We start from the raw sequence: 18,286 nt of genomic DNA, 5'->3' as shown, positions 1-18,286 counted from the left end.
TGCCTCGCTGCGTCGCACCGGCAGGAGACGCGTAATCTGGCGGCCGAGGCGAGTTTCTCAGGCCCGCTGAAATCACAGGCGGAAAAACCTGAGAGTAATACTCGCTGGGACCTGCTGTGCCCTGGAACTGCAGGGTTGACAGACAAATCCCCGGAGGGCACCGAGGGGAGACGGTCACCGTGTGCCGCGGTGTAAGCCGCTCCACCCCAGTAGGGGTCGTCCTCCGTAGTCCTGGGGCTTACCCGTCAGGACCTCTGAACGAACCAGACCCTGCAAGGCAGGACCCAAAGAGACACATTCGGCAGCTCGCTGCCCAATGATCTTCTAAGGGAATCAGTCTCTCGAGACTGACCTCTGGGTTCAGAGAAGCGGCCAGACCGCTGTCTCGATGCGGCGCACCGGAATGAGACGCGTAATCTGGCGGCTGAGGCGAGTTTCTCGGCTCCGCGCTGCCGGGCGGACAAACCTGAGAAATATACTCGCTGGGACCGGCTGTGCCCTGGAACAGCGGCAGGGTCAGCAGACAAGTCCCTGGAGGGCACCGAGGTGAAGTGGTCACCGAGTGCCGCGGTGCAAGCCACTCCACCCCAGTAGGGGTCGCCCTCCGCGGTCTTGGGGCTCGCCCGTCAGGACCTTTTGCGCGCGTGCATACCCTCTGCCCACCAAAGATGTTGTAAGCAGAGCAGGAGCCTTCAAAGGCGATGCCGTAGAGGGAGACAGATAGCTCGCAAGCGTCTGTTCAACCCGCGGCATCGCCCCATACCCGCGCTCATTCAGTTCCCGCGGGAACGAATGGCCGGGACGAAAAGACTTCACCCGCGATCTCGACACCTCGGTGAGGAGATCGGGGAAAACGGAAGGCTCCTGTGTAGAAGTAGCTCTCTGGGGCGAGAGAGGCGGCGAAACCTCGTCAACGCTCGTCACATCAACCTCCTCGGAGGAAGAGAGACGAAGCGTTGAGCCCTCGTCTCGGGGGGAAGAGACCGCTTCCAAACCGAGAGACGGGGCGCCAGATCAGGCACGGGAGGAGATAGGGACATGCCCGTCTGACTCTCGCCAGCCAGATCAGCCTTTTTCTCTTTTTTTTTTCTCTCTGCAAGCCCCGCGAGCGCAGCCGCCGCTCTGCCTTTTTTTCTCTCTGATTAAAGGCAGAAGCGGGACCGGCTTTATTCATTTTATGCTTGTGCAAACACTGCAGCTTACAAAGCTCATAGTTATATCATATTGGGGTGACAGAGGCGGCGAAACCTCGTGAACGCTTGTCACATCAACCTCCTCAGAGGAAGAGAGACGAAGCATTGAGCCCTCGTCTCGGGGGAAGAGACAGCTTCCACACCGAGAGACGGGGCGCCAGATCTGGCGGATACGGGAGGAGATAAGGACATGCCGTCTCACACTCGCCAGCCAGATCAGCCTGCGAGCCCCACGAGTGCAGCCGCCGCTCTGCCTCGGCAGCAGCGGGACCGGCACCGCGTGGGGAGCTCGCGAAGGCTCCCTTCTCGAAGAGAGCCCTCCGGGTGCGGAGACCGATTCTGCGTGCTCCGCACCCAGGCAGACCACGCACAAATCGTGTGTGTCCTCGCTCGTGATATAGCGAGGGCAAGGATGCACACACGACTCAGAACGTGGTCTGAAAGCTTCACCCCTGAGCTTGCCCTTGGCTTTGGCATGATACTGAATGCTTTCCACTTAAAACTAGGACAAACAACAGTAAATAAGACTGACACACACAGAGCGCTTCGCTGAATGACAAAAAGCTGAAGCCGGCTCCGCCACACGTGCTTATATGCTTCCTGGTCGTGACGTCACCCCGCCCGTGACGCCTCGCCCTTGTTTGACTGATTACACATCATATTCAGAGCCTGGTCAGGCTGAAGGCGTTCCCATATGCGTTTCGACGCAGCTCGAAGTTCCTGGAAGGGAACTGTTAAAGTTGAGTTACATGGGTCCTATTAAGTCTTTCAATATTAGCATGTCTTATCTGGCAGCCCAAGTAGTTCTACAATGTCTTTAACCTTAAAACCTCTCTCTCCCTGTAGGCGATCCTTTACTCGGAGGGCTTTGAGTCTAGTAAGACTCTTGCAAGAAAAATGACTCAGATGTACAAGCTCTGCAGTGAGCAGCTCTCTCAGCAGGATCACTATGACTTTGGCATGAGAGCTGTCAAATCTGTGCTGGTCATGGCAGGGTGAGACAGAGCACAAGCACATTTTCACATTACTCAACGATTCTCTGTCAGTCTAACATACACTACCACTACTGTTGGTGTTTGAGGAGAGACCCTCCTCATGACTGTAAAGCGCTTTGGGTGTACAGCAATACACAATAAAGCCCTATATAAATGCCTCATTCATTCATTCATTCATTCATACCATTAAAGATTTTGGGGTCGGTATAATTTGTAAAAAATATTTTTGAAAGAAGTATTACCAAGGCTGCATTTATTCAATCAAAAATAATAGTATTCATATTGTGAAATATCATTACAATTGAAAACAACTTTTCTATTTCCAAATATTTTGAAATGTATTTTATTTCTGTGATAGCAAATTAGAATTTTCAGAAACTATTATTCTTCACTGTCACATGATCCTTCAGAAATCATTCGAATTGCTGATATGGGGCTCAATAAACATTTCAAATGGTTACTAATGTTGAAAACAGTGCCGCTTAATATGTTTTGTGGATAACATAGTGCTTTTTTAGGATTCTTTGATAAATAAAAAGTTTAAAATAACAGCATTTTTTTCATATAAATATTTTGTCACTTTTCATTAATTTAATGCAGCTTGCTGAATAAAACAATTAATTTCTTAAAAAAAAATCTTACTGATACCAAACTCTTGAATGGTATTGTATAAATTACATAAAACAGTCCTACAGTCTTTATTTAGGGTCTTCTAACATGTTTATGATCTTTGATTTATAAACAAGTCGGTATTGGATTGAGAATTAATTTGCACATGCTCAGTCACTGTCATGAATGAGCCACTTGGTGTTGCCTTTGGAGTAAAGACCGATAAAATACAGCTGTGTAAGAAACCTCTAAGCAGATAATTTAGGTCCATTTGGTACGACTGTCATCTTCAGTAGCCCTGGTCTTAGATCAGTGGCTGTACAGCTGGACCTCACTTGTATTTACTTAAGTGTGTGTGTGTGTCAGCATCATGTCACTGGCACATTTTATTAGTACTCAGGTTTTATATGCAGCATAAATTCACTTTAGTGTCCCTTTATTTCATTGTGTGATTCAGTGATTTAAAAGGTATGTCTTTAAATCAGTGTGATTTAGGCTACTGAACTATTTACAAGAATATATGAACAACTATAGGCAAGTGTTTAAAAGAGAGTAAATGTGAGCACTATTGTTTTGTGTAATGTACTGATATGAAGTTAATACAGGTTGTTTAATAGTCTTTATGATTCACACAGTACTAATTAGTGGTGCTTACCAAGGCAATAATAACACTTTAATAAACATTGTGCTGGTTGTTGAGAGATGGGATCAGGCCTATGATTTACTGATGATGGACATTATAATGTGTGAAAAAAAAACCTTAAGCCAGGAAGCAGCCACATAGCAACCATCTAGAAATGCCTAAGCGACCACCCTAGCTAAACCACCTCCAACATCCTAATATTGTGACAGGCAAGCACCACTTACCTCATATTTTCCACCCTAGCAACCACATAGCATTGCACTAAAAGCACTCACACAGTGCACTCACAGAGCATCACTCCCATTTTCTTTAGAAAATGTAAAATTCTTGTTTGATTTGTGAACTCCATCTATAGTCAGATCTGTTGCGTGATTACCTGTGTGTATTCAGTGTGAAATACTGAACAAGTCCAATTTTTTTGTGCTGCTGGTTGTGTGTTCATGCTCACATTTTCTGAACAACCTTTAATATATTATGTATTATGTGTGTGCGTGTGCAGGTCATTAAAAAGAGAAAACCCTCACTTGAGCGAGGATGTTGTGCTGATCAGAGCTCTGCGAGACTCAAACCTGCCCAAGTTCTTTAAAGATGATGCATTTGTTCCTGTGATATCAAAGCTGAATTTTCAGTCTTCAGTGTCACATGTGAGTTAAATCTGACAAAACTTCCCAACACCTAATTTTAGGGATGTCCTTATATGTAAATCAGTATAGAAATAAAGTTTGTATAAAAAAAAATGTCATGCAGAATGTTTTCTGTCAGGGTTATTGCTAGCAGTGTTTTTAGTATCATTGAGAAGCTATTAAAGTGTTTATTAATATTTTGAATCAATTTTTTTTTAAATATATTTTCCGTTTCATTTTAATTTTAGGTCAATTTTTTGTAATTGTATTGTGGGGTTTTTAATATATCTATACAGTTTTATCCATTTTTATTGTTTTAGTTGCAATTTTAGTACATCAAAGTAAACTAAATTAAAATATAATGCTTATTTCAAGTAACAGAAATGTTTTTATGGCTCTGATAACCCTCTAACTCTAATAACCCTGATGGTTATAGGGTGTGGGTTAAGGTTAGGTTGTAGTATTTATAACTAGCTATATTTAAAAGCTCTATATATTATAACTCTATATTTTAAACATTTGAAAGCTACAAAATGTCCCCGTTTTTATGTGTGTAAATTTGTGAGTGAGTACTGTAGTCATTTCACATGATCATATGATCTCCACCATGAGGGGGAGCCATCATTATGTAGAATAAAATCCATCTCATTTGAGTGCCCATTGGAGCATTTGTCATACCATTCATTTCTTTAGCTATAGCATCTGTGTTTTTACTTTTGAAAATTTGATATTTTAAGACCAGATTCAGTCAAATTCAGTCCAGGTCCAAATACTGTATATATGTGTGGATCCCTAACTCCTATTTTTTTCCCATTAGTGGCATTTTGTCAGACCTCTTCCCTGGCGTCAGCATCCCAGAGTATGACTATGGTGTCCTGCAGTCCACCATTCACTCATCCCTGTGCCAACGCTCCCTCCAGCCCCTCCCAAGTATCATAAGCAAGGTCATCCAACTCTACGAGGCTATGCTAGTCCGCCATGGGGTAATGCCCGTGGGGCCGACCGGAAGCGGCAAAACCACTGTCTACCTTGTGCTGGCAGACACCTTGGATACCCTGTATCATGCTGGTCACCAAAATCCCTTCTACCGCCCTGTTAAGACCTATGTGCTCAACCCAAAGTCAGTGAGCATGGGTGAGCTTTACGGGGAGGTGAACCCACTGACGCTTGAATGGCGGGTCTTATGGCGCTTTGTGTGCGGGCAGCAGTCCAGGACTTCAGTGACGACCACAAATGGGTGATCAGTGATGGCCCGGTGGATGCACTGTGGATCGAGAACATGAACACGGTGCTGGATGATAATAAGATGCTCTGTTTGGCCAACAGTGAAAGGATCAAGCTCACGCCTTCCATACACACGATCTTTGAGGTGAGATGCTCAAATGTGCACCTGTTTGTTGAATTCCACACACACTTTCTGTTTCTAATTAGAGGCTACTCTCGCAGGCTTACATGCTACGCTTTCTCAATCAGGTTCAGGACCTAGCAGTGGCGTCTCCTGCCACAGTAAGCCGTTGTGGGATGGTGTACATTGACCCAGAGGAGCTTAAGTGGATGCCGTACGTTCAGACGTGGCTCACAGGTTTTGCAGAGAAGTGAAGCCTTTAAAACTCTCAGAGTTCTTATTAGAAGCATTAGAAGGAGTTTTAGTTTTATATGCATTATGTATTTTGTATGTAGTTGGATGTAGAGTGTTTTCTAGTTCGGTTTTTAGACTTGTAGAGCTATTGCCATCTTGGAAATGTGTTTTTTTTAGATTACACAGCCTGTACGTGGATATCTGATGGAGCTGTTTGAACAATATGTGGAGAAGGGCCTGCAGTTTGTATCAAAGCACTGTGTGCAGGCCATTGCACAGGCGGACATAAGTAAAGTCACAACCCTCTGCTGCCTACTGGAAGCGTTACTGTTCAGCGATGGAGCCCCTAACCTTAAAATGGTATAATGCATCTCAACTATCACCAGAATGATTCAGACACATCATTCTAACATATGTTACAAAGCTTCAGCAGGATGTCTGATTTATTATGTTAAAGACACAAAAGAATTTTGATGCTGTTACATTACTAATAAAATAAGTAAAGTAATAATTGTATTTATGTAGAATGCATTAAATTAATAATAATACCTTTTATTTATTGGCGCCTTTTAAGAGACTCAAGGACACCGTACAGTAAAATACAAAACATAAACACAAGCATTATAACATTTAACACATTAAACAAGCAAATCATTAAAAGCTATTCTAAACAAATATGTTTTTATCTGAACTTTAAAATGGGAAATTGAGTCCAGCTGGCGAATGTGCAAAGGTAACGAGTTCCATAACTTCGGCGCTGCACAACTAAAATCCCTACCACCAAAGGAACTCATCTTGAACTTTGGAACAGACAATAAGTCTGCAGAAGATGCTCTCAAAGAGTGCAAAGGAGTATACAAATGAAGAAGATCTGAAAGATAATGAGGTGCCAAATTATGAAGAGCTTTGTATATAAGTAAAATTTTATAATGAACACGATAACGAACAGGAAGCCAATGCAGCTGAAAAAGAATTGGAGATATATGGTAAAAAGTACGTGAGTTATTAACTATCCTAGCTGCTGAATTCTGGATTAACTGTAATCGCAGAAATTGCTTTTCAGGAATGCCAACTAAGAGAGAATTGCAATAATCAATCCGAGATGTAACCAATGCATGAATAAGCACTTCAGTACTATCTTGAGAAAGTGAAGAACGAAGTCTAGAAATGTTGCGTAAATGAAAAAATGCAGAATGTGAAATATTACTAATATGAGAGCCAAACGAAAGCAAACCATCGAATATAACCCCAAGGCTTTTCACCTAGGTAGAAGAATTTACTTGGCAATTATCAATAAATAAGGTAAAGGATTGAGTTTTAGATAAAACAGATCTAGAACCCACAAGAAGGGCTTCTGTTTTGTTAGTATTTAACTTAAAAAAATTATTGGTCATTCAAATATTAACATCCTGCAAACATTTAGTGAGGTCAGGAGGAGGATAAGAAACATTAGGTCTTGTAGAAATATACACTTGTGTATCGTCAGCGTAAAAATGAAAATTAATACCATAAGAGCGAAAAATACGACCAAGAGGTACAATATACATTTACATTTAGTCATTTGGCAGACAATATAAATGATAAATAAAAGCAGACCCAAGACCGACCCCTGTGGAACGCCATGAGTAACTGAAACAGAATCTGATTGTATATTCTTAATCTGCACAAACTGTTTTTTGTCACTTAAATATGATGAGAACCAGAGAAGCGCATTATCAGCTATTTCTATGTAAGCCAGCTGTTCCAATAATACTGAATGACTAATAGTATCTAAGGCAGCACTAATATTTAAAAGAATAAGAATAGTCAGAAAACCAGAATCAGCAGCTAGGAGAAGATCATTTATAACCTTAACAAGAGCTGTTTCTGTACTATTTTTGGGTCGAAAACCTGACTGAAAATGCTCATAAATATCATTACTTTGCAGATGTGATTCAAGTTGAGCTGCTACTGTTCTTTCAAGTATCTTTGAAATAAAAGGTAGATTAGAAATAGGCCTGTAATTATTTAAATCATTAGGATCAACACCAGTCTTTGAGAATTGGAGTGATAGAAGCCGTTTTTAAAGATGAAGGAACAGTAGCAGTTGATAATGAAGAGCACACTATAGCTGTAATAATAGAGGAAACTGAATGGTTACAAGACAGTCGAGACTTAACTAAAACAGTAGGTAAAGGATCAAGTGAACAGGTAGAAGTCTTAGACTTAATAATCTGCTTATTAATGTAGTCAACTAAAGGCAGCTCAAAATTTGACAAAGTACTTGCTGATCAAACAAATATGATTATGTCCATTTTCATAATCACTAGACATTAAAACAGAATTAAGCAATTCATGGTGTATACTGTTAATCTTAGAGTTTAAAATTAGAATAAGACACACATTGAATGGGTGAAAGTGAGACAGCATTGTGAGGTTTCAACAGTTTGTTAACAGTACTGAACAAAGTCCTTGTATTAGACTGTCCATTAGAAATAATATTTGCATAAAACAATGATTTTTCTCTTTCTAGTGCAACCTTTTAGGAAACCAGATGCTCAGAATACATCTGTTTATGTACTTCAAGACCAGTTCTTTTGCATAGTCTCTACAATGGATGACCTAAAGCCTTTTGATGACGAAGTTCAGAAGTATACCAAGGAGAAGGGTTAACAAAAGATACAATGCGGGTCCTCATAGGAGCCACAGTGTCAAGTATTTGAGACAGACTGTTGTTATAAAAATGTACCAAATCAGATGTAGAAGTAGAAAAGCAGCACTGGTTTACAGAGTAATCAATCATTCCTAAATCAAAACATTAAGGTCAATATTTTTGATACTACGAAATGAGACAGAGCGTTGAAGTTTTACTCTTGCCAAAAATATAAAAAAATATAGGCTTGTGATCTGAAATAGGAGACACAGTTGAAGTAAAATTATAAGGCATAACACCAGAACAGCATAAGATCTAACAAACTGCACAAGGTCAGCACTGTCCAGAACCAATTTAAAATCATTATATTGAGTGCTGTCAATATTATCAAAATGAATGTTAAAATCTCCCATCAACATGATATTCGGAGATAGGGTACACAGATATGTTCAAATTTTAGAAAATTCACACAAAAAAAAGCATTCATAGTAGATGCCTTTGGTGTCCTATAAATCATGACAAGAATAGTGGGAGTCGGACCTTTACGTTGCACAGCCAAAATTTCAAAAGTTGATGGCTCTAATAGCAAAATCGGACAGACTTTATGTCTGTCATGATAAATAAGTGCAAGGCCACCCCCCTTACCAGAACAACAAGGTTTACATATATTCATATCCTGATGGAATTGTTTGATTTAAATGAAAATAATCATTAGGCTTCTGCCAAGTCTCAGTCACACACATAAAATCAATATTTTGGTCCTCAATAAGTTCATGAATAAGAGATATCTTATTGTTGAGTGACCGAACATTAAAAAGTCCAAACCGGAGTGCAGAAGGCATATAATCTGACCTGGGGAACGGAGTAAGCACTTCATGATCAACAGACCTCCCAGCGTTCTTAGGCAGTCTTGGGGTAGTAGACCAAAAGGACCAAATTGATCAAAAGAGACAGTAAAAATGCTGTTATTTTATTCATCAAAGAATCCTGAAAATGTATCTTGGTTTAAAAAAAAAAAATGTTTTTAACATTGATAATAGTTAGAAATATTTCTTGAGCACCAAATCAGCATGCTATCATGATTTCTGAAGAAACATGAGACCTTGAAGACTAGAGTAATGGCTGCTGAAAATTCAGTTTTGCCATCGTAGGAATACATTATATTTAATATATATTAAAATAGAAAACAGTTATTTAAATTGCAATAATGTTTCACAATATTGCTGTTTTCACTGTATTTTTTAATTAAATAAATACTGCATTGGTGATTATTAAAAACATTACAAAAACCTCAAATGACCCCTACTTAAAATATAAAATGCTATATATTCACAGACCCATATTGTGTGAGAATTGTTTTTTATAATATGAAGACAAATGTCTTTTGTGATATGAAATGGCTTTTATACTGTTACTGTACATAAATTATTAATAATGTTATAAAAATATGTTTTTTACCTACTGATAAAGTAATTTTCAATATATAAACCTGAAAAGAAATTTAGATTTATTTGCAGTTATGCAGACATACATGCTTTTCTGCTCCATTACTCCATTAAGCATAAACATGAATTCACATTCTTACTTCTCCATGAATGTTTGGTCTCTCTGAGATATAAGGATGCAGAGAGGAATGGGAACTTGAGTTGCAAGTTGAGTATAATGAATCAAAACCCTGGACTGGCACAGTTCAGACCATTCAGACCCAAAAACTACTGCACACTCATATCGATGTGCAGTAGTTCAGCAGTTGCTAGAAATTACATTATTATGGTATCCAACTGTTTGCTTTGTCTGCTTTCTTTTAAATGTGCATGTGCTTTTTTTGTGTATGGATTTGCAGGAGGCCAGTAAGTTGAACAGTATGTTGTGTCCGACGTTTGTGTTCTGCTACCTGTGGGCACTGGGGGGAAATTTGATTGACAGCCACTGGGACACATTCGTCAGGCAGCAGTTTGATGGCAACAGTGATGCAAAGGTACATTTTATATACACCTCAAATCATTTAGATTAAGTATGCTTAAATTTATGTATACTTTTATCAATAAACACAGTAATAGGGACTTTCTCTTTTATTGTCATGATTTATGACAATCATATCAGCTTCATAGCGGTTTGTTCAGAAAAAGACACCATTATGTGTTATAAGATTTGGAGGAACATGTTTGGTTCTTCACAGATCTGCAGCCATAGTGTTTTTATAATTTTACATAATCCAAAAGGTAATGATTTTTTTCTTCTCTTGTCCCATTATAATGTTTTCTCGGTGACCATACAGTTGCTAGCTATTCCTGTTTAATAACTGATGTGGAACACTGAAGCCACTACAAACCTCCTCTGGGCTTTGACCCTGAAAAGAGCACATTAACCTGACTAAAACCTGATTAAAAACATTACAAAAACCTCAAATGGTCATTGTAAATTATATATAGCACCTGACTGGCTCAATTCTTTTTTATAAAGACAGCTATGTCTTCTCTGTCTCATGTGTCTGTTACATTCTTAAATGTGACCTTAGAAATATTTAATGAGAACTAGATTGAGGGAAAACAATATGTCCCAGAAATTTGTATATGGATAAAGGGAAGGTATGGTATTTATTTCAGAAGGTCGGAATGCAGTGGAGAGTTTCATTATTAGTATTCCACAGAGCAAGACAGAATGAGCAAGGGAGGGGGGGGGGGGGGGGGGGGGGGAGTGGAGAGCAGAAGAAAAGTAAGTGGTGAATTTGAGATGAACAAGGGTGCTAGAAACTGCCCTTATAATAAAGAGTCCAGAAGAAAAAAAATATTTATTTTCTATTCTCAGACACCAGTGGGTAAACAACATTGCTATTACTGTTGATTATACATAAACAACCCCCCTTATGATTGTTACTTTGAAGGACACAAGCAATATTTAGAGACCAGCATCTGGTTGCACCCAGCTGTACGTAAATTACAACTTAGCCTAGTTTTGACGTAAATGGGCACTAAATTACAACTTACGCATTACTAAATATTTTTTCGTTGCACCATTACACTATAGAGGTTGGTTCTTAAAAATAGTGTGACATCCCTGTCCCCATTCACTTTCATTTCATAGAAAAGAGCGACTACGACATTCTGCTAAACATCTAATTTTGTGTTTTAATAACATTCAAAATGGCATAAAGTGAACTCTCTCACTCTCTTTATAAGTTGCCCAGTGGAGGTGATTTATGGAGTGTGTATATGAACTTTGATGCTAAATGTTTAGAGCCATGGGAGAAGATCATTCCCTGCTTCAGTTATAACAGTGAGATGCCCTTCTTTGAGATGCTGGTGCCCACCACAGACACGGTGAGGTACGGATACCTGATGGAAAAACTGCTATCTGTCAACCACTCTGTCCTCTTTACGGGCATCACTGGAGTGGGAAAGGTAAGGCGGGTGTGTTTAATGTGATGCAAGTGTGCGTGAAGCAATAAAGTTGTCCAGTGTAAATCACTACAAAACTGCTTATTAGGCATATTGTGCATTTTAGTCTGTGGTGGCACGGGCATTGTTGAACAGTGTGCAGGAGAAGGCAGGTTATGTACCCGTCTACATCAACTTCTCAGCCCAAACTTCATCAGCTAGAACTCAAGAGATCATTGAGTCAAAACTGGAGAAGAAGAGAAAGAATATACTTGGTAAGGGACATTGGATCTGATTTGGGTGGGTGTGTAAACTGCCATACTGAAAATCATTATCTCTGTGTTTATGTATTTCAGGTGCTCCTGCTAATAAAAAGATTGTGGTGTTTGTGGATGATCTAAACATGCCAAAACTTCACAGTTATGGCTCTCAGCCCCCTATAGAGCTGCTCAGACAGTTTCAGGACTTCCATGGCTTCTATGACAGAGAAAAGTTCTTCTGGTGATGGTGATGATGGCGCAGTGGATAAGACACATGCCTTTGGTGTGAGAGACCCGGGTTCGAATGCACTGTGAGACACCAATGTGTCCCTGAGCAAGACACTTAACCCCCTAGTTGCTCCAGAGGCGTGCGACCTCTGACATATGTAGCAATTGAAAGTCGCTTTGGATAAAAGCGTCAGCTAAATGAATACATGTTCTGGAAGGAGATACACGTAAGCAACAGCCACATACACATAAAAAATAGAATCATGTGTCATTATTCCTTCAGAGATATTAAAAGATTTGTCCTGGTTTCACGTCACTGGCCAGGATAGGAAATCAAAAACTGTTACGTATTCATGACCGGTATTGTTTAAACAGGAATAAATGAACAAAAACAGTATTTAAAAGAGGAATTTTATAAGTTCAGTTTGATATATATATATATATATATATATATATATATATATATATATATATATATATATATATATATATATATATATATATATATTTATTTAGTTATTTATTTAAATTGTGCGTATTTGTATATCCACAGTAGTAGTGTTGTTTTGATATAGCACTGTATAATTAGGATGTATTATTGAGGGTCAGGGGCGGGGTTTACTGAAAAAGTCATTAATAGAATCATTAAGGAATCAGAAATGTTAACTAGAACCAGAATTGTTACTTTCCTTAAGATTTCCATTCCTAATCTTGTGCATCTGCTGTGAGACCAGTAGTTTGTGCAGAAACCTCAGGGACTACATTTCAGTTTTATCAAGCATTTTCTCACTCTCTACCTCACTATCTCTCTTTATGGGCATGGAAAAAATGTATGTTGTAACGATTATCATATAATGAGCGGCACTAATGCTTGATGTTTGAAGTAGCTGCTCTCATTGTAATGTTGCCTTACCTCGGGAATGACTCTTAATTATGTATTTTTCACACACCAGCATCAAGTAAACCCTGTGCTTCTTGAACACACACACTCATACACATGTACAAACAAAGATAAAAGTGCATAATTTAAACAGGGACAATTATGCGATTTGGCAAGGTTACACAGAAATATGGTTATCTGAGATGTAGCTAACCTCAATACTCATCTATCCCAAATATGAGTTATGATAAATAAAAGGCAGAAATATGATGAAAAAAGAACCTGCTGAGAATTAAAAGAATGATTTGTGAGTCTCAAATGAGCTTTGCCCTTGGAGAAACTCATCTGGGTTAGTGTAGCTCTTTGGTGGCGTAATATGACTCTGCTTTGACTTTGACACAGCAATATTTCCTGAATGATTTTTCTGTCATATGAAGAGTAATTGGTCATTAAGTTTTCCAGCTGTCAAGAATGCTCTCATTCTAAATTGGGTTTTAATCAATATTACATTAATTACTTCTAGTAAAGATTTGATGAGATTAGTGGAAGTGTCAAAAAAGTTAAATGATGTCCCTTGGATATTTTTTCTTATGCACTTAATTACCTTCTTCTCTTTGCTTCTCCTCCCTAAAGGATATGACCATAGCTGCAGCCTGTGCGCCTCCTGGTGGAGGTCGCAACCCGGTGACCCCTCGTTTTATCCGCCACTTCAGCATGCTGTGCCTCCCAACGCCCTCTGAGCAGAGCCTCAAACAAATTTTTAAGGTCAGACATATGGTAGCACTCATTTTGAATGAATGTTTTACTTTTAAAGTTAACATGAAATCACAATTGACCCATTTGCTTTCCTAATGCATGTTTTTGGTCTTATTTTACTTATTTCACTGGTACATGTTATTCCAAATAAACATGTCAATATATAATAAATGCTTTGCATCTGAAGCTTTTCTTTTTAGTTAACATTATGATTTCCCCTCCAGCCACCTGGCTATGTCACATCCAGTCATGTCCCTCTGGATAAAATCAAGTCCTGGCCTACTTTTTTTTCTCATTGAATATCCAGTTTCACTCGTAATTATGCCACATATATGTATGACAGTCAAAGGGTTGCCAATGCTGTTTCATCATGTTGACGTTAAAGTTGAGGCATGCTGTGCCTGATGATTCTGGCTACATCAAAGACTGAATCATTGATTTAGAAAATGGAAATGATCTTGAACCGACTTAAAATGTGTTCCAAGCTGCCTACCTAGAAAGCATATTAAGGCTGAAAGAATGCTTCACTTGTATTTAAGGGTGTTTGAAAAGTAGGCGACATAGGCAGATGAGTTGAAAAAGAGTATTGATAAGCATATTAGTATTTCATTCAACACTGAAACTTACTGGAGTGTTGCATTACATCAGCAACAAGCTTATGTCAAAGTCTTTTGATATCTGTCTGTACTAGAGCTAAAATTCTTTCAAAAAAGTAGCATTTTTGAATTCATTTAATTTAATGGAACAGTTCACCCAAAAATGTAAAATAGCTGAAAATGTACTCAACATCGGGCCATCAAACAAGTCCTGTCATATTGCTTTCTCCAGTAAAAAAGTCATCTCATATGAATCAGAAGAGAAAAATGCACAGATCAAGCACTACTTACAAGTGGAAACAAATACAAACAGACATGTTGGTGGATTTTGATGAGAGGACAAAAGGGAATAGATTTTCTTTCACTGGAGGAAGTGTTATGGAGTATGGAATCATATTTTGGCTAAGGACAACCGTTGAAAGTTAAAAGCCTTAATGATAGATTTGTTTCTTACAAACACACAGCTTTCACTTAACAAGAGGTTCATTGATGTACTGGAGTCATGTGAATTGCTTGTGGATTATTGTAATATCTTTATCAGATGTTTGAATTCTCTGCAGAGGATTAATTGATGAGCAAGTAATGCAATGCTATATTTCTGATGAAGAAACAAACTTATCTTGGTTGGCCTAATGGTGTGTAATATTAGCAAATTTTCATTTTGGGTGAGCTATTCCTTTAAAGCACCGCCACTAAAACAATTGAAGTATAACTTTTGTAACCACCTTTGCAATCACTTTTAAATTCAAAACAATTCTGATTTCATTTTTAAAAATACATGACAGATTCTGTTCTGTTCCATGATGTTGCATGTCTGTCTTGCTGTTTTTGAACATGTATCATGTGAATAACCCTTAAGAATCCCTTAAGCATCTGAATAGTATTCAGTAGACATGACCCTTCACCGGTGTAATTGGACTTCCTCATTATGACAACCCACCAGCTAGTTGAGTTTTAAAATATGCAGTTTTCCACATCTCTAGTAGCTTCCTATATAGAAAGTTAATTGCAGAGTAGCTCATTAGGTATTGGAACGGAGCTGTCCTGAATTCTGAAACTACAGCCTGAGAGCTGTAGCTGTCCATGGTTCTGAACTGACAGACTCAGAGCAGAAACCAACCTATGCTCATTGGATATACATGCTTGTGGCAATTTTTCTGCAGCACCAATGTTTTACATACTTGCTGCAAGTTTCACGGCAGTTTCAAAGTGAAATGTCCTGTGAGTGGCGCTAAAATGCGCATTCAATGCGTGACCGTGGCCATGTTTTTATTACGTTGGTACAGGCACATATGCAGTGTTTTTATTATGTTGCTTCAAGTACATACTGTGTTATGATATTTCAGAGATCAAACGTCTGGGGAGTGATGCTAAAAGGTTAATACTCTATCGTGTTGGAAATACCCCCTACATCAAACCCAACCCTAAACCTACTCCATATTGTTTCTGAATGCAAAAGTGATATTAAAATACATTCACTGATGCAACTGTGCTATTTTAATTTCCTTCTGTATGGATTTGAGCTGTTTTGTCAAACTGTAGTTTCACAAGATTCATACTATAGTGCTTCACTTCACAAGTGCAGCGCTGTATTGTGTGAGCTACTGAACAAATCTACTACATTAGAAAACCCATACATATGAAGCTGGACATGTGACGCTAACATTCAAAAGTATCAGTTTTGAAACTTCACAGCATGTTAAAATTGTTTTGAAGTCATAACATAATATTGTGCAAGGAATTGTATAATAAATTAGGCTTTCTTAATCATAACTCTGGCCCTGTAAAACTTGTGTGAAAAGGAACAAAATTTGTCAGAGTTGTACTGCCTCTAGTGTTCATTTTAACTGGAAACTGCAGTGATTCAAACAGATAGGTTTCTTGAGTTTTGTGTATTTCCAATGAGCCTGAGCAGGCAAATACTGGTTAATGCTGGAACTGCCCATATTAGTCTTCAGACATTTCACGCTTAGAAATATTACTGTCCCTAGTTCTATACGTGCTGCACACTGACTATTTTTGCATGTGCATACAATTTGCAGGCAATTTTGGGTGGATTCCTTACTGAGTTTCCCACAGCGGTGAAGCAGGCATCTGACAGCATTGTAGATGCTGCTGTTGAGATCTACCATCGTATGAGTGTAGACCTGCTGCCTACACCAGCCTAATCCCACTACGTTTTTAACCTTAGAGACCTCTCTAAATGTGTGCAGGGTAAGAAACACACGCACAAATGAACAAAGTCATACCTACAGAGACATATAAGGCAGGAGGACAATCATAAACAGTCATTTATATATTGTACTCAAATAATTTAAAACCTGGTCAAAATCCCAAAAGGCTTGTAAAGAGCTTCTTTCGTTTTGGAGCTCTTAAATGAGCAAAAAAATGCTTTCTCTTAATAGGCACCTTGTGAGTTGTTAAAATGCTCTTTTATGGTTTAGGACTTGTCCAGGGGCTGAACTATAGACTTTCACAGGCACTTAATCTTCAGGCACTTAGTCCAGACATCTTAATAGATAAAATAATTTAATATTATAATACATTATATTTTGAAATGTCTTTATTGACCAAAATGTCAAAAAGCAGGTTTATTATTATTATTTAATTAAATTAAAATTTTTAGATAGAGGAAAGTGGGTCAGATTAAAGCAATATTATAATTCTCCTTGTTTTGCAGTGTGATTTATCAGAGCGATCTATTTATTTTTGTTTTGCCCCCAATCTGTCATCCTTTTGCTACAGTAAACATTAATATCCTGAACTGCTTGTCCAACAGGTAAATATTTCAGCATAAACATAGAGCCGATGTACTTTGTGAATCAGCCCATCATTTTTGGAGATTTCATCAAGGTAAAAGTATTTTGGGGATTGTCGTGATCTTTTTGGATCTGACAGTCTGTCACTGTTTTGTATTTTCTTTGTAGAGTGTTTTCTGTGTGTTTACATTTAACTGTTTAATACAGTAGTATATTTACTCATATAAAGAGAGTTTGCTATTACAGTCGCTTGTCTTTTTGATTATGGTCCTTTTTGATGTAATGGCAGTGCTTAATTTGTTTTATTAAATTATTGAATTAACACTGTTCAGGTTGGAGCAGAAACGGCTGACCGTGTCTATGAGGATCTAGACATGGAGAAAATTCGCCAGGTACTACAGGACTACCTGGATGACTACAACACAACCTTTGCCAAGGAAACCAAGCTTGTGTTCTTCCAAGATGCTATTGAACACGTGTCTAGGTAAACAAGCAGCTTGCCTTTTCATCTGGTGATCACAAAACCAGGTGTTCAGATGACCCCGCCATTCAGGCTGGGCATCTGGATCGGTTTACTAATGGAATGTTTTCTTCATACACCCAATTGACCTTCTTTTCTTACCATTTATCTCTTCCCCTGTGAACAGAATCGCCCGCATGATTCGCCAAGAACGTGGAAATGCCCTGTTAGTTGGTGTGGGCGCACAGGAAAGCAATCTCTAACACATTTGGCTGCTCACATGTGTGGTTACCGCTGCTTTCAGATTGAGTTGAGCCGTGGTTATAATTATGACAGCTTCCATGAAGACCTGCGTAAACTTTACAAAATGGCAAGCGTGGAAGGCCAGGACATGGTGTTTCTCTTTACAGACACTCAGGTACAGCCAAAAACAAATTAGCTGGTTTTACTTTAATGTTAGATGAAATTTTAGTAATTTTGTTGTGTGTTTAAGTTTGTAAAATGAAATGTTTGCCCTAGCTTAACCCAAAACCATGCCTCTCCGAAACTCCTTGTAACCAACTCACAAGGTATGATTTATTGATTTGTGGATATGAATCTGGATGCAGAGAGGTTTTCTCTGAGCTGTAGAGTAGACAGTAGGTCATCTCTGTTATGACTCCGGGCCCTCTGCCAGTGCTGTATTACTGTCTCATG

General features: G+C 38.8%; 1 pseudogene across 1 annotated transcript in view; it reads left to right on the top strand.

The window, feature by feature from the left end:
- LOC306874314 (dynein axonemal heavy chain 6-like) overlaps window positions 1–18,286 on the top strand; it is an 84,606-nt pseudogene that overhangs the window by 26,927 nt on the left and 39,393 nt on the right. The window contains exons 31-44 of the transcript in view: window positions 2,040–2,188; window positions 3,940–4,045; window positions 4,881–5,432; window positions 5,537–5,658; window positions 5,820–6,002; window positions 10,118–10,252; window positions 11,454–11,675; window positions 11,779–11,926; window positions 12,008–12,152; window positions 13,640–13,784; window positions 16,414–16,585; window positions 17,151–17,224; window positions 17,463–17,614; window positions 17,778–18,008. The product of the transcript in view is annotated as a dynein axonemal heavy chain 6-like (transcript). The remainder of the gene's footprint in view (window positions 1–2,039; window positions 2,189–3,939; window positions 4,046–4,880; window positions 5,433–5,536; window positions 5,659–5,819; window positions 6,003–10,117; window positions 10,253–11,453; window positions 11,676–11,778; window positions 11,927–12,007; window positions 12,153–13,639; window positions 13,785–16,413; window positions 16,586–17,150; window positions 17,225–17,462; window positions 17,615–17,777; window positions 18,009–18,286) is intronic.

This window comes from Barbus barbus (assembly GCF_936440315.1).
Source record: "Barbus barbus genome assembly, chromosome: 8".
In the NCBI taxonomy this organism is placed as follows: domain Eukaryota; kingdom Metazoa; phylum Chordata; class Actinopteri; order Cypriniformes; family Cyprinidae; genus Barbus; species Barbus barbus.
Note: the sequence above shows the minus strand (reverse complement) of the source record. Positions and strands in the feature narration are given on the sequence as shown.